The sequence below is a fragment of the Pseudophryne corroboree genome, chromosome 5 (assembly GCF_028390025.1).
Source record: "Pseudophryne corroboree isolate aPseCor3 chromosome 5, aPseCor3.hap2, whole genome shotgun sequence".
In the NCBI taxonomy this organism is placed as follows: Eukaryota; Metazoa; Chordata; class Amphibia; order Anura; family Myobatrachidae; genus Pseudophryne; species Pseudophryne corroboree.
In genome coordinates this window covers 615,438,669-615,457,049 of record NC_086448.1, presented here as the reverse complement: position 1 = coordinate 615,457,049, position 18,381 = coordinate 615,438,669, and positions in this window count along the sequence as shown.

Genomic DNA, 18,381 nt, shown 5'->3' with positions numbered 1-18,381 from the left:
TACTGCTGCTGGCGCTGCTGTTGTTGCCGCTGGGAGTCGATTGTCATCCCAGAGGGGAAGTCGTAAGCCCACTTGTACTACTTCCAGTAAGCAATTGACTGTTCAACAGTCCTTTGCGAGGAAGATGAAATATCACAGCAGTCATCCTACTGCAAAGCGGATAACTGAGGCCTTGACAACTATGTTGGTGTTAGACGTGCGTCCGGTATCCGCCGTTAGTTCACAGGGAACTAGACAATTTATTGAGGCAGTGTGCCCCCGTTACCAAATACCATCTAGGTTCCACTTCTCTAGGCAGGCGATACCGAGAATGTACACGGACGTCAGAAAAAGACTCACCAGTGTCCTAAAAAATGCAGTTGTACCCAATGTCCACTTAACCACGGACATGTGGACAAGTGGAGCAGGGCAGGGTCAGGACTATATGACTGTGACAGCCCACTGGGTAGATGTATGGACTCCCGCCGCAAGAACAGCAGCGGCGGCACCAGTAGCAGCATCTCGCAAACGCCAACTCTTTCCTAGGCAGGCTACGCTTTGTATCACCGCTTTCCAGAATACGCACACAGCTGAAAACCTCTTACGGCAACTGAGGAAGATCATCGCGGAATGGCTTACCCCAATTGGACTCTCCTGTGGATTTGTGGCATCGGACAACGCCAGCAATATTGTGTGTGCATTAAATATGGGCAAATTCCAGCACGTCCCATGTTTTGCACATACCTTGAATTTGGTGGTGCAGAATTTTTTAAAAAACGACAGGGGCGTGCAAGAGATGCTGTCGGTGGCCAGAAAAATTGCGGGACACTTTCGGCGTACAGGCACCACGTACAGAAGACTGGAGCACCACCAAAAACTACTGAACCTGCCCTGCCATCATCTGAAGCAAGAAGTGGTAACGAGGTGGAATTCAACCCTCTATATGCTTCAGAGGTTGGAGGAGCAGCAAAAGGCCATTCAAGCCTATACAATTGAGCACGATATAGGAGGTGGAATGCACCTGTCTCAAGTGCAGTGGAGAATGATTTCAACGTTGTGCAAGGTTCTGATGCCCTTTGAACTTGCCACACGTGAAGTCAGTTCAGACACTGCCAGCCTGAGTCAGGTCATTCCCCTCATCAGGCTTTTGCAGAAGAAGCTGGAGGCATTGAAGAAGGAGCTAAAAGGGAGCGATTCCGCTAGGCATGTGGGACTTGTGGATGCAGCCCTTAATTCGCTTAACAAGGATTCACGGGTGGTCAATCTGTTGAAATCAGAGCACTACATTTTGGCCACCGTGCTCGATCCTAGATTTAAAGCCTACCTTGGATCTCTCTTTCCGGCAGACACAAGTCTGCTGGGGTTGAAAGACCTGCTGGTGACAAAATTGTCAAGTCAAGCGGAACGCGACCTGTCAACATCTCCTCCTTCACATTCTCCCGCAACTGGGGGTGCGAGGAAAAGGCTCAGAATTCCGAGCCCACCCGCTGGCGGTGATGCAGGGCAGTCTGGAGCGACTGCTGATGCTGACATCTGGTCCGGACTGAAGGACCTGACAACGATTACGGACATGTCGTCTACTGTCACTGCATATGATTCTCTCAACATTGATAGAATGGTGGAGGATTATATGAGTGACCGCATCCAAGTAGGCACGTCACACAGTCCGTACTTATACTGGCAGGAAAAAGAGGCAATTTGGAGGCCCTTGCACAAACTGGCTTTATTCTACCTAAGTTGCCCTCCCACAAGTGTGTACTCCGAAAGAGTGTTTAGTGCCGCCGCTCACCTTGTCAGCAATCGGCGTACGAGGTTACATCCAGAAAATGTGGAGAAGATGATGTTCATTAAAATGAATTATAATCAATTCCTCCGCGGAGACATTGACCAGCAGCAATTGCCTCCACAAAGTACACAGGGAGCTGAGATGGTGGATTCCAGTGGGGACGAATTGATAATCTGTGAGGAGGGTGATAGTACACGGTGATATATCGGAGGGTGAAGATGAGGTGGACATCTTGCCTCTGTAGAGCCAGTTTGTGCAAGGAGAGATTAATTGCTTCTTTTTTGGGGGGGGTCCAAACCAACCCGTCATATCAGTCACAGTCGTGTGGCAGACCCTGTCACTGAAATGATGGGTTGGTTAAAGTGTGCATGTCCTGTTTTGTTTATACAACATAAGGGTGGGTGGGAGGGCCCAAGGACAATTCCATCTTGCACCTCTTTTTTCTTTTCTTTTTCTTTGCATCATGTGCTGATTGGGGAGGGTTTTTTGGAAGGGACATCCTGCGTGACACTGCAGTGCCACTCCTAGATGGGCCCGGTGTTTGTGTCGGCCACTAGGGTCGCTAATCTTACTCACACAGTCAGCTACCTCATTGCGCCTCTTTTTTTCTTTGCGTCATGTGCTGTTTGGGGAGGGTTTTTTGGAAGGGACATCCTGCGTGACACTGCAGTGCCACTCCTAGATGGGCCCGGTGTTTGTGTCGGCCACTAGGGTCGCTAATCTTACTCACACAGCTACCTCATTGCGCCTCTTTTTTTCTTTGCGTCATGTGCTGTTTGGGGAGGGTTTTTTGGAAGGGACATCCTGCGTGACACTGCAGTGCCACTCCTAGATGGGCCCGGTGTTTGTGTCGGCCACTAGGGTCGCTAATCTTACTCACACAGCTACCTCATTGCGCCTCTTTTTTTCTTTGCGTCATGTGCTGTTTGGGGAGGGTTTTTTGGAAGGGCCATCCTGCGTGACACTGCAGTGCCACTCCTAGATGGGCCCGGTGTTTGTGTCGGCCACTAGGGTCGCTAATCTTACTCACACAGCTACCTCATTGCGCCTCTTTTTTTCTTTGCGTCATGTGCTGTTTGGGGAGGGTTTTTTGGAAGGGACATCCTGCGTGACACTGCAGTGCCACTCCTAGATGGGCCCGGTGTTTGTGTCGGCCACTAGGGTCGCTTATCTTACTCACACAGCGACCTCGGTGCAAATTTTAGGACTAAAAATAATATTGTGAGGTGTGAGGTATTCAGAATAGACTGAAAATGAGTGTAAATTATGGTTTTTGAGGTTAATAATACTTTGGGATCAAAATGACCCCCAAATTCTATGATTTAAGCTGTTTTTTAGTGTTTTTTGAAAAAAACACCCGAATCCAAAACACACCCGAATCCGACAAAAAAAATTCGGTGAGGTTTTGCCAAAACGCGTTCGAACCCAAAACACGGCCGCGGAACCGAACCCAAAACCAAAACACAAAACCCGAAAAATTTCAGGCGCTCATCTCTACTGTGCACCTGCTTGGTTATCTGCAAAACATGCACTGTGTGTGGTCCTGAGGACCGAGTTTGAGAACCTCTGAAATAGCACCATGTAGAAGATAATACCTAAAATTTGATTGGTTGCTATCGGCAACATCCCATCTTAAATAGAACTTCCATCTTAGTAAATTTACCCCCTATGTGAGTTACAGTAGTTTCCACATTTATTGCTATCTGTGAAAATCTTACAAGAGCAATACAATAAGAACTACAGCTTATAGTATTTAGAATGCACCAGGTAATGATTTTTTATCATTGGACAGTGGTATTAAAACCAACAGACATAGTTTTATTGTACTTAAATAATTGATGCTGTTTTGGCAGAAAATCATTTATTATTCTGTGTTTCAAAAAGCAATTATATTTACTTTGCTTATGTAACTGCTTCAATTAATGCTTGGAAACAATATCACAAATGTTACTGCTCTGCAATGGTAATGATTTCATTATATGTTACTCCAGGGAATATAATGGGCCTAAAAATTTGTGAAAATATACAGCATAAAGCTTACCGTGCATTTCTCTATCTCGGAATGGTTATTAAAATGACCAGAGAGTCTGTCAATGGTCTCCTAACATACTGTATGTGTGCGCAGCTGAGGAGCCTGACTGGAGAATCATCAGAGACTCTCTGGCTGCAGCCCTGCTCCAGTTATTAGTGACATGTTTTGTTTAATTATACTGGTGATGCCAACACACTGAGTATCATTGCTTATAAGGGGCATTTAAAGAGTCTTATGGCATAAGAGGAATACAGCAGATGGCAAGAAATCATCATGTGTAACAGCCTGATGGTATATATTTGGCATGTGGCAGAGTGTGATGGCATATACTGGGCCTTGGAGAAGGTCACTGGCACAAAGAGTGGCATGTCTAGGAGTCTGAGGGCATAGATTGGGCATATGTAGGGGTCTAATAATATGAAAGGAGCAGATGCAAATGTCTGATGGAATATAAGTGGCATGCAGTGGATTCTGATGGCATATATGGGCATCTAAGGGCCTACCAGGGGAATACAGTGGTAGGGGACCATGGTTAAGGGGTGTGTCCAGTTGGCATGGGGAGGGGCAGCATGCACAGATGACTGGACAACTATTAGAGACCATGGGGTAAGTATACTAAGGTGTGAGTTCTTAAGAAGTGGAGATGTTGGCCATAGCAACCAATCAGATCCTAGCTATTATCTTCTAGAAGTAGCTAGATAAATGGCCATAGCAACCAATCAGATTCTACTTACCATCTATCTAGCTACTTCTAGACGATAATAGCTAGTATCTGATTGGTTGCTATGGCCAACATCTCCACTTATTAAAAAAAAAAAACTCACACCTTAGTAAATATACCCCCATGTATCTGACTCCAAATGTATAATTTGACTGCACTGCCCGGAACCTGACATTAGAGGAATGAGTGGGGGCCTGAGGCACTGGAGCCAGTCCGACTCTGTCTGGAGAGGTTTGGTGGCATTGATATATAAGGTATGATGATATTTTTTTATTTATGTAATCTTTCTTTAATAATATGACTACATGGACCCATAGGTCAAGGAGGGGCCCACACTGCACACACTGCACCCATTTTAATACTTACCTTTCTGGAGTCCAGCATCGGGTGCTTCGGTCACGACGAAAATCGCTGCCAAAATGGCCACCGTGCATGAGCAGTAGCCAAATTGGTCTCCGGACCATGGTGGGCGCCTTGTTTCTGGAGACCTGCGCATCCGTAGTAGACTCTGGCACAATGCCAGAGTCTACTGCGCATTACAAAGGAGGGGGCCCATCCAGAGGTGCACACGGGCTCCGTCCTCTGTTGAAACGCCCGTACTGCACACCCAGAAATTGGCCACCACAGGGAAAAAAAAATCCTGATTCATGCCCCTTACATTATTTATCATTTTTCCTTCTTATACTGTAGTAATGCCCATTACACTTTATTCCATACACCGTAATGCCCCTGACACATTATGCCACACACCATAATACCTGTGATACATTATGCCACACACCACCATGCCCATGATACATTATTCCACTCACAGTAATTCCTGTGACACATTATACCACATACCATAATGCCTGTGACACATTATGCCACACACCACAATGCCCCAGACACATTATGCCACACACCACAATGCCTCTGACACATTATGCCACACACCACAATGCCTCTGACACATTATGCGTCACACCTCAATGTCTGTGACACACTATGCCACACACCACAATGCCCCTGACACATTATGCCATACACAGCAATGCCCAATACATTATTCCACACACTGCAATGCCTGTGAAACAGTATGACACACACCGTAATGCTTGTGACACATTATGCTACACACTGCAATGCCCGTGATACATTATGCCACACACCGTAATGTCTATGATACATTATACCACAAACCACAATGTCCTGACACACCCCACAGTAAGGCTTCTAATTACTTTTAAATGACCTACTTGTTGCCACCAGTTTCATGCTCTGGGTTCCTTGCTCGATGCTAGGGGTTTCATGCTCTGTAATGCTCATGCGCTGGGTGTCATGCTTGTTGTCAGGTGTGTAATGCTCATTGCCAATGGTTTAGTGCTTTTTGCCACAGTTTTCATGCTCTGGGTGTCATGCTTGTTGCCAGGGGTATAATGCTTATTGCCAGGGGTTTCATGCACTGGATGTCATGCTCGTTACCAGTGGTGTAATGCTCGTTGCCAGGGTTTTCATGCACTGGGTATCATGCATGTTGCCAGGGTTTTCATGCTCTGGGTGTAATGCTTGTTGCCAGGGGTGTCATGCTCATTGCCAGGGGTGTCATGCTCATCGCTAGGGGTGAATGCCCATTGCCAGAGGTGTAACGTGTTGGCTGTCAGGACTGTGGTTTTTGTGAATCCGGTGTTAGTGAAGTCTGTGTGGGTGACTGGAGGACTATGTGAATATTAGGCAGGTCTGTAGGAATCAGTCAGAAGAAGGAGCAATCCCTGACTGGGGATCGAACCCGGGCCTCGGCAGAGGAAGCCGTATGCTGACCACTGGATCACCAGGGACTTTGATAGCAGGACGATGAATGTATAGGTGAGATTGAACTAGATATAGTGTCACAGGAGTAGGTGCTTATGTACTCAAGGTTACTGGCGAGATAGTAAGACGGACTGGTTACTGGTGAGACTGAGAACTGGGCTGGTTACCGGTGAGACTGGAAACGCAACTGAAAGTAGAACGATGACTGTGGACGTGACTTTAGGACGAGGCTGAAGAACACTGCGGCTGTGACTTTAATATGAGACTGTGGAATACTGCAACTGTGACTTTAAGATGAAACTGTAGAATACTGCAGCTGTGGCTTTAAGAGGAGACTGTGGAATACTGCAACTGTGACTTTAAGATAAAACTGTAGAAATACTAGATATCAATAGTAACACAACTGTAATCCAGACTGGGTAGCAAAGGAGCAGAGTTATACAGGAACCAAAGTACAAGTGTACACACAGCTCACACAGAGCTGTGTGTGACACGAGGAACTGGCAGAGTTTCCAACTCAAGTCTCCTGGTCCTTGGTGATTGGTGAGCAGTGTCAGGTGATTCAGAGAGTCTCAGGCTGGCACAGGATTGGACAGCTCTGGGTCAGGTGAACAGTCACTGTCATGTGAGTTCTCTAGACTAGGCTGTGATGTGGAGTGAGGCTTAGCAGGCCGAAAGAACACTGAAGCCTGAACTTCTGCAAACAAACAGAGGATGCTGGCTTTTAGGCCTAATCTTCAGATTGCTGAATTCAGACTCACACAGAAGATTAATCACCACAGGTGGAGCTCGTTAACTCTTACCTTCCAGGCAGAGAACTCAGGACTCAGGAAACTCATGGTATTGGCAAGCTGTTTATCCCAGTGAGCAGAAAGATGCCGGTGGCAGTGCTCAGTGCTCCTGGAACTTCCGGGTAATGACAGATGAGTCAGACACTAGAGGTACTCTAGTATGACCTCTAGCATCTGTCCTCCAAGGAGGTGGCCATTTTTGGAGGGACATTTACAGATTTACATGCGGACAGCTAGTCCACATTGGTATCTACTGCGCCTCCCCCAAGACTGGCGCTTCTAAGCCTGCTGTAATTATGCCAGTGGTGGGCGTCTCATTTCCTTCCTGGACGGCAGCTTCACTTGCTAACATTAGCAGTTCTGTAGCCAAGAAAATGCAATTGCATTTGCATACAGTAAGAATTAGGCCCTATGTACAGCAAGGATACTATATGTTTTCAACATGCCAGATAATTGGTCTATCTCTGTCTTTTTGATGGTGGATCTTATCAGACACTGTATAGAAAACCTTTATCTTTAGGCAATACTAGACTCTTTATCATGTCTCCAAAGAATCTACTATTACTAGAGGGCACAGGAGCACCCAAATTATGGACAGCACCCTGAGATATTACACTGAACGTCAACATCAGTCTTTGGAGAAAATACCAGAAATAGAAATATGGTTATCATCATGCCATTTTATGTCAAGTAAAAACACTTTTAATCTTCCTCAAGTTCTCTAAGACTGCTAGGAGCCACCCACCAGAGACGGGGCAACTATGGTATGCCATGCAGCAGGGGGAAATATAAGCTTGTCTCCAATCACCACAAAGATAACCAGACCAGGATTAAAAGGGATCTCACCATCCAGCTTGCTCTTTTCTGTTAAGTATTGACTAGGGTATTCTAGCCTGTATTAAAAAATCTGCAATAATTTAAAAGCCAAAACCGACCTGGTTTTGCTGTTTTAAATGATTGCTGCTTTAAAAATATGGTGTATCTTACTGAAATTGCATCTGTGCATGCATCTTCAACAAAAGACCAATTGGGGCAGATGTATTAAGCCTGGAGAAGTGATAAAGCAGTGATAAGTGCAAGGTGATAACGCACCAGCCATTTAGGAGCCGATTGGCTGGTGATTTATCATCTTCCACTTATCAATGCTTTATCACTTCTCCAGGCTTAATACACCTGCCCCAATTATTGTATCTATATAACAGTAGTGGATTTGCCAGGAGGCAGACGCTTAGGTCCCAGCCTGTCCCAGGGAACCCACCGACTAGGATGTATGCACATTTTTGCTTACCAGATACTTCTGGCAGGGCCCCTGGCAGGCTGTTAATGCTTTGATTGGTGGGAGCCCTCTCCAGTGCATGCACATCGCCATGTCTCCTCCTCTCCTGTGTCCATGTCTACTCCTCTACTGCACCCGTCACATGACATGCATGGAGAGAGGAGCCAAGAAAACTCGGTGAGGTGCATTGCTGCCCAGAGTATTGATTAGAAGGTGAGCTGGTGCAGTGCTATTACTATGGGATATGGGGTGAGGGGGGGAGATGTGCGCTGCAAGGGCCATTACTGTGAAGGGGTGGGGGGAAGAGATGTATGCTGTCAGAGTCATTACTGTGAGGGGGAGGGGGTGAGATGTTTGCTACAAGGGCTTTACTGTGAGAGGGGTGGGGGGGTGGGGGGGGCATGTAGTGTGCTGCCAGTTCCCTTACTGTAAAATCAGTGTCTGGCGTAGGACCCCATGAGGACTAAATCCTACCCTGCTCTATACAAATATGCGATGAATAATTTAGGGGTAGCTTTTTAGGATTGGGACTTGCTTAGTTGAGATAGGCAAAATAAAAGTAAATAGATTCATAGACAGGAAAACTGAACTAAAAATGCCTGTAACATCTACTGGATACAATTTTACGTACTATGGGGGTCATTCCGACCTGATCGCTCGCAGGCTATTTTTTGCACTGCTGCGACCAGGTAATCTGCGCCTACAGGGGAGGGGGGATTTGCTGTGCAGGGCTACAAACGCTTGTGCAGAGAGCTGCACAAACAAAAGTTTGTTCAGTCTCTGCACAGCTCAGGACTTACTCACCCGCTGCGATGAACCAGGATGGAGCTGACATCAGGATCCCTCCCTGGAAACGGCCGGGCACGCCTGCGTTTGCATGGACACTCCCTGAAAACGGTCAGTTGATGCCCACGATCGTCCTCTTCCTGTCAATCTTCTTGCGATCGCTGGTGCAATTGCTTTCTTCGTTAGAGCTGTCGCACCCTGGCTACGGCCGTCACCAAGGAGCGACACGCCTGCACATTGCGATCCATGCAGAGGCACTAAAACGGCAGTGTGCGATCAGGTCTGAATGAGGGCCTATATAAAGATTATCATCATACAAACATCAGTAACTTTGTAGTTTTTCATTTTTTTTTATGTTCAACTTAGTCATTGTGTAATTACTATGAACACAACACATAATTAGTGTCCTTTCTCATTAGTAACATGCATTTGAATACACTGATTTGTTGGGTACTTATTTATAGCATTTGAAATTAGTAACATACCTCGTAATATGCAAGAGATGTGTAATGCACCCAGATGTTGTTTTACAAAGCACTATATAGCAATGTTGTAGTATCATAAGGATACTCCATAATTGTTAAATTGTACATATTTCAAATGTGGCTTCTTTTCATTGTTCAGTAATTAGAAATTATTATGTAGGTACTCTGTCTTTGCGCATGAACACCTGCTCAGCCATGGCTTACCTGCCATGCAGACTGCAGCTTATTTCTAGACAAGCTTAGGTGACAGTTCCCACAATTTTACTACTTCCAGAAGGAAGTTCTGGCTTTTAATAATAAAGTTTTCACTTGAAGCAAAGAACAACCTAATCCTTGAAAAAGTGCGCCACAGACGCATGAAACGCGTTGGGCCCACGAAAGAAGTGACAAGTCAAACTGCCCAGCCACAGTATCGGCTTTCAGCCGCTCCACGAGCAACTCCCGGCACCTGCCCGGTGACATCATCCCCTTACATCCCCGCTGGACGAAGCAGGCTGAGGAGAGGAATAACGCGGACAGCCCAGAGGCAGAACTCTGGGAGGCAACAGAGTCATCTGCCGCCGGGCTCCTGCTCTGAAGGGGGGCACCTCTCCTCCCATTTTGTGACACCATTGAATTAAGTTAATTGATAGCTGTCGCTGTCTTTTCAGTGGCCGACTTCCTCACTGGTCCACAACCTATTACACTGGAAGCTGATACCTTACTGAGGAAGCTGTTTACTCCTGTATAGGAAATATGAGAATTTTAACTATATGAAGATACTTCTCTGACAATTACACGTAACTTCATATAGTTAGAATTCTCAAGCTTCCTCTACAGGAGCAAATAGCTCCATCAGTAAAGTGTCTGCTGTTAGTGTAACAGGTCATGGGTTCTAATCCTGGGTATGACTGCTAAGAAATGTGTGAGTTAAAATAAAAGACAATTAAATGTATAAATACAGTATATACATTTTTTCAGAACACTCCATATATACACACACACACACACACACACACACACACACACACACACACACACACACACACATATAAATATATATATGTATATATATATATATATATATACACACACGCACACATTCATACATATATTTATCTTAATATAGGAAATAGGGGGGCACCAATATTTATCTTGCCTCCGGGCAACTATGACGAACTTACGCCACTGGGACAGCCCATACCATCACCTACATTAATCCCATAAGCACACACAGGGACAGGTAGTCAGGGTGAGTAGAAACATTGGAGCTGGATGTTACACTGCTGGAGAGAAGTGGGCTGGTTTGTCACTCACGGTTGCCTAAAAGAAGCGGTAAACAGTCTTTCTTTTTTTTTTCCAAATATATTTTATTAAGGCAGTACAAACAGTAGGTACAGGGCCGAAGAGACATGGCTGAGAACAAGTAAATGGAGAGACATATAACGGCAACTGTATAATCCCAAACATACCTCACATTTTCCATTTTCAAACATAAAACAAATGTGTTAAAAGGGTGACCAGAACATAACACGAAGAAGCAATATAAAGAGAAGTAGATATATACTTCTACAGAATCATAACAGGTCTAAAACAATACTAATACTGTAGTTATATCAAGGCGTCCTATAACATGGAAGACGCCTAGCATAAATCCAAGAAATACAGAAAAAATAAAAATAAAATCAACAAAAACATAAACATTGTCCGCCAAGGCCAGGGGGCCATCTTCCCATCCATGGAGAGAACATCAGAGCAAGGAGAAGAGAAGGATACGAATACCGGAGGTCAAAGAAAGATTGGAAGAGGGATGAAATGAGATGGGGGGGGGGGAATAAGAAGGAGAGAAATGGTGCAGAGAGTATAGAGAGGACAGCAGTTGCACGGAGTTATGAAAGAGAGATAGGGGGCCTAAGATCTAGAAGTTGATGACAGTACCATGTGGTGCAGTGGAAGCTTTGTTGGATAGCTAGTTTGGTGGATGTAGGCAGTGTATGTATAAATTTACCCCAGCAATGGAACAGTGCAGGGGTGAGAGTCTCTTTGTCAAGAGAGGTCTCTAGCCAGTCCCTGGTAAAAAGAAAGAGTAATCTGGAGGTAGCCATAGGTAGGGAAGGGGGAGTAGCGTGTATCCATTGTTGAAGAATAGCTTTCCTCCCCACCGCTGATAATAGAGTCACTAATTTTTTGTCAGGAGAGGGGATGTTCAGCTGATGAAGGAGGTACCCGAAAAGAGCCCAAGAGGCAGTACATTGAAAATCAATGCCTAATGTAGAGGAGCTGTATGCCTGCAACCCACCCCAAAACGTTTGTATGTGAGGGCAATGCCAAAAGCAGTGCATGATGTCAGCTATTGGTGCGGAGCATTTGACGCATGCTGCAGACTCCGAGAGACCCATCAGATGACTTTGTTTTTGGAGAAATATATGCCCTGTGCAAGATCTAATACAACATTTCCTGATAGACACTCGCCGGACATGGAAGGGACATGGAAGGGATCTGGGATGACCCTTTTTCGAGTTGTGAAAGGTCGGAAGAGGGGATAATGTCCATGCGAATCCGGGCGTAAATAGTTGAGATGGAGCATGTACCGGAGTGTATAAGCATGTCAAGGGGATTGAGAAAATCCCTTCTATCAAGTCGTGCCAAGACAGAGCGTATATAATGAGAGGCCTGGAAATAATAAAATCCATGACTGGGATTAATGTTATATTTGGCTATGGCCTCAGTGAAGGTGAGTGGTTCGTGTGAGGAGGTTGCGAACATGTGTGATTCCCGCCGTGTGCCAGCTATTAAAAGGGAAGGAAGCATGTCCGTCGTGAAAGTCCAAGTTCCCCAGAAAAGGGAGAAACGGAGAATGAAGGCATTGTAAATCTAATGATTTCCTAAATCTCTTCCATGCCAAAATAGTAGCGGTCAAGAGGGTATTGTCTTTAAAGTAGTGCCGTTGGCATGTAGGATGTAACTAAGGGACAAAGGGGCACATAGTTGGGAGTCTAGCAGTGAGTCGGTGAAGACATTCGTGGTGTTGAGCCAATCCATGGCTACACGGAGAAGGCAGGCCCTATTATACTGCTCTATGTCAGGCAAGTTTAGTCCCCCATTCTGAACCGATTGGGACAACTTGAAAAAACTTATCCGAGGTCTTTTATTGGCACATATAAACTTAGATATATGTGAGTTAAGAAGGGATAAGTCCGATTTTGTGAGCAGTATAGGGACCATCTGGAGTACGTAGAGCAATTTGGGAAAGCTGACCAGTTTGACAAGGTTGCATTGTCCCAGGAGGTTGAGAGGAAAATTTTGCTAGAGGCCAAGTTCCGTTTGGACTTTGGCAAGAATAGGTTGGATATTATAGGAGTAAAGGAGGGAGGGGTCCAGTGGCGTAACTACTGCCCCCGCAGTCCTCGCGGTGGCTTGGGGGCGAGGGGCTGTGGGGGCGCCACTGACTTTGCACAGATTGACATGCGGACGAGCATCCGCATGTCAATCTGTGGTCTCTTCCCTCCGCCGCTGAGCCGCCCTGTAAGGAGGGACACGGAGAGCACATCACGCGCCCCCCCTGTGTCCCTCCTGGCTCTCCCCCGGCCGGTCTAATAAAGGAAGTGCCGTTCGTGAGCTCTGATTGGCTCACGAACCGGCACTTCCTTTATTAGACCGGCCGGGGGAGAGCCAGGAGGGACACTGGAGAGGCGCGCTATGCGCTCCGTGTCCCTCCAACACAAGGGAGGGGGGGAGGGGGGAAGCAGGCAATGCCTGGGGGGGCATATACCTGGCACTGGGGGCTTATACCTGGCACTGGGGGGGCATATACCTGGCACTGGGGGCATATACCTGGCACTGGGGGGGCATATACCTGGCACTGGGGGGGCATATACCTGGCACTGGGGGGGCATATACCTGGCACTGGGGGCATATACCTGGCACTGGTGGGGAATATCTGGCACTGGGGGCATATACCTGGCACTGGGGGGAATATCTGGCACTGGAGGCATATACCTGGCACAGGGGGGGAATATCTGGCACTGGGGGCATATACCTGGCACTGGGGGGAATATCTGGCACTGGGGGGGAAGCAGGCACTGTGGGGGAATATCTGGCACTGGGGGCATATACCTGGCACTGGGGGGGAATATCTGGCACTGGGGGGGAAGCAGGCACTGTGGGGGAATATCTGGCACTGGGGGGGGGGCATATACCTGGCACTGGGGGCATATACCTGGCACTGTGGGGGAAGATCTGGCACTGGGGGCATATACCTGGCACTGGGGGGGGGGGATATCTGGCACTGGGGGCATATACCTGGCACTGGGGGGGGCATATACCTGGCACTGGGGGCATATACCTGGCACTGGGGGGCATATACCTGGCACTGGGGGGGCATATACCTGGCACTGGGGGGGCATATACCTGGCACTGGGGGGGGAATATCTGGCACTGGGGGCATATACCTGGCACTGGGGGGGAAATATCTGGCACTGGGGGCATATACCTGGCACTGGGGGGGGGCATATACATGGCACTGGGGACATATACCTGGCACTGGGGGGGCATATTCCTGGCACTGGGGGGGCATATACCTGGCACTGGGGTGGCATATACCTGGCACTGGGGGCATATACCTGGCACTGGGGGGGGAATATCTGGCACTGGGGGCATATACCTGGCACTGGGGGGGAATATCTGGCACTGGGGGCATATACCTGGCACTGGGGGGAATATCTGGCACTGGGGGGGAAGCAGGCACTGCGGGGGAATATCTGGCACTGGGGGCATATACCTGGCACTGGGGGGGAATATCTGGCACTGGGGGGAAGCAGGCACTGTGGGGGAATATCTGGCACTGGGGGGGGCATATACCTGGCACTGGGGGCATATACCTGGCACTGTGGGGGAAGATCTAGCACTGGGGGCATATACCTGGCACTGGGGGGGAATATCTGGCACTGGGGGCATATACCTGGCACTGGGGGGGAATATCTGGCACTGGGGGCATATACCTGGCACTGGGGGGAATATCTGGCACTGGGGGCATATACCTGGCACTGTGGGGGAAGATCTGGCACTGGGGGCATATACCTGGCACTGTGGGGAAAGATCTGGCACTGGGGGCATATACCTGGCACTGTGGGGGAAGATCTGGCACTGGGGGCATATACCTGGCACTGTGGGGGAAGATCTGGCAGTGGGGGCATATACCTGGCACTGTGGGGGAATATCTGGCACTGGGGGCATATACCTGGCACTGTGGGGGAATATCTGGCACTGGGGGGCATATACCTGGCACTGTGGGGGAATATTTGGCACTGGGGGGAGCAGGCACTGAGGGGGCATATGTGGCACTGTGGGGGAATATCTGGCACTGGGGGCATATACCTGGCACTGTGGGGGAATATCTGGCACTGGGGGCATATACCTGGAACTGTGGGGGAATATCTGGCACTGGGTGCATATACCTGGCACTGTGGGGGAATATCTGGCACTGGGGGCATACGTGGCACTGGGAGCACGGCCCTAGCAACAAGCACTACCCCCTAGCAACGAGCATGACACCCAGTGCATGAAACCCCTGGCAACGAGCATGACACCCTGAGCATGAAAACCCCTGGCACCGTGCATGGAACCAAGAGCATGAAACCCCTGGCAACGAGCAGGTAATTTAAAAGTAATTGGAAGCCTTACTGTAGAACTTAATGTGTAATGGGCATTACGGTGTGTGGTATACTATATCACGGGCATTGTGTGGTATGTGGTATAATGTCTCAGGGTCACTGCAGTGTTTGGCATAATGTATCACGGACATTGCGGTGTGTGTCATAATGTGTCAGGCATTACGGTGTGTTGTATACTATATCACAGGCATTGTGGTATGTGGTATAATGTCTCAGGATCATTGTGGTGTGTGTCATACTGTGTCACAGACATTGTATGTGCTATAATGTATCAGGAGCATTGCAGTGTGTAGCATAATGTATAACGGGCATTGCGATTCCTGTCATAATGTGTCACAGGCATTACGGTGTGTGGCATAATGTGTCACAGGCATTACGGTGTGTGGCATAATGTGTCGGGGGCATTACAGTGTGTGCATATTGTGTCATGTGCATTATTGTGTGTGGAATAATGTCTAAGGGCCATTGCAGTATGTAGCATAATGTATACTGGGCATTACTATAAGGAGGAAAAATGACAAATAATGTAAGGGGCATGAATCAGGATTATTTTTCTTTCCTGTGGTGGCTAACGTCTGGGCGTGCAGGTTGCAAAACTGGGGTATAAGGTAGTCTTTTCCTGCAATACCACGCCCCTTTACGTGAAGCCACGCCCATTTCAATGAAGCCACACACCCTTTTTGGCGGCGCACGCCTGCGGCGCGCGCATATTTGTCCCTTTACTAGTGCCAATTATGGGAGGTATGGGGGGGGGGGCGCCGAAGGATTTTTTGGCTTGGGGGAGAAAAATTTCTAGTTACGCCACTGGAGGGGTCTGCGGGTAATAGAATCCCCAGATAAGTGAGGTGCATGGGGGCCCATCGGAACGGAAAGGGGGGGTCCCAACCTACAGTGGCTTGTCGAAATATGGCTAGGGCTTCTGATTTATCATAATTAATCGAGAAGCCTGCAAAGGAAGAAAAGCAGGTTATACCTGCCTGTAGTGCCGGGATTGACTGTTTGGGATTCGAAGTGAGGAGGAGGATATCATCCGCGAACACTATGATTTTCAATTCTTGATTGCCAATCCGAATGCCTCTGAAATTAGTTAAACTAGCAATGTAGCGTATAAAAGGTTCCAAGGCTAAATTGAAAAGGAGGGGAGAAAGGGGGCATCCCTGCCTGGTTCCTCTTTCGAGAGTAAAAGGAGTGGAGGAGATGTTGTTGACCATCACTTGCACCGTAGGATTAGTATAGAGGGAGTTGACAAGACTACAAAACCTTTCCCCGAAGCGTTGGTGACGTAAGACCCGATCAAGGTGGGGCCAGGCGATCTTGTCAAAGGCCTTTTCCGCATCGAGATTAATCAAAATATTATTAACTAGATTGTGGGAGCGAGAGTAAGTGATGGCGGCCAGAGCCGCCCTAATGCCCTTCACCGATTGTCTATTTCTAAGGAAGCCTAACTGGGCGAGGGATATAATATGAGACAGACAGGATTGTAGGCGAGTGGCCATCAGTTTGGTCAAAATTTTAAAGTCCTGATTTAAGAGGGATATCGATCTATAGGAGCTAGGGAGGGAGGGGTCTTTGCCAGGTTTCGCTATGACAATTATTTTAGCTTCATTGAACCTAATCGGGGTGCGTTTGGTAGAAAGAATATGATTATAAAGTGAAGTGAGAGTAGGGGCCAGGTCCTCACGCATCATTTTGTAAAATTCTGCATTAAAGCCATCAGGGCCAGGGCTCTTATTATTAGGTAAGCTTTTAATAGTGTCCACAACCTCCTCAGTGGTAATTGGGTTTTCCAGTAGGTCCCTTTCTTCCTGAGAGAGGGTCGGGAGATCAGCGGATTTGAGAAAGGAATAATTAGCAGCAGGGTCATCAGGGCCTTTGGTGTACAGAGAACGGTAAAAGCGCATAAATTCAGTGCAAATAGAATCAGGGTCCGAAACCAATTTACCGGAGATATCGATGGCGTTTATCCAAGTACGGGATTTAGGTCCCTTAATCAATTTAGCTAACAGTCTGCCCAACTTGTTGCCTCATCTGTGAAACTTGTTCCTTTGATAGTCATAAGAGAGTTGGGCTTGTTCAGTGAGGAAAGTATCGTGTATGAGTTTTGTGGGCCGGGGTGTCATGTTGCTTGTATCTCCGATATGAGGAGGTTAGCGACATACTCAGAGTCTGCAGCTGCGAAGAAAGATTTTTCCTCTTAGAGTGGGTATAGGAAATGACATGCCCTCTAAGGACTGCTTTGGCAGCACCCCAAAACACAGGGGAATCTAGTGTCAGATCACTATTGTCCAAAGTGTAATTGAGCCAGGATTGTTTGAGGTGAAGGAGAAAGTCAGTGGAGTGGCGGAGGTATGCAGGAAAGCGCCAACATGGGGGGCCACGGGGAGACAGAGTTGTTCGAATATCTATCGATATAGGGGCGTGATCGGAAATGATAATGTCAGCAATGGACATGTGTGTAACCTTGGGAAAGAGGGATGTGGAGGTGAAGATATAGTCAATGCAAGAGTGGGAGGAGTGAGGATGAGAGTAAAAGGAAAAGTCTTTCTGGGTCGGGTGAAAGATGCGCCAGGGGTCAAGCAGGTCGACTTGTGTACAGAAAGAAGATAGCAGTTGAGAGGTGGAGAGAGAGGTGGAGGTACTTACCCGAGATCTGTCCATGGATGGGTCGAACACCAGATTAAAATCTCCACCTACAACCAAGTTTTGGCCACCCCATTGTAGGAGCGTTGATAGGAGAGCTGCAAAAAAAGAGTCAGGGGAGGCATTGGGGGCATATACATTAAGAAAGGTATACATGATGTTATTGATCAGTGCGTCAAGCAAGACAAACCTGCCTTCAGGATCAATATGTTTCCTACTAATTGTGTGCTGCAAACTGGCATGGAAAATGATGGCTACTCCCCGGGACTTAGTGTGATATGGGGCCGAGATGCATTCCCCTATCCAAGGGGCTCCCAGGGAGTTACGAGAGTCGTCTAACCAGTGCATCTCCTGAAGAAATACGACCTGAGGGGCCATACATTTTAAATGTGAGACTATTTTTTTCCTTTTAATGGGATGATTAAGTCACTCTGCATTCCAGG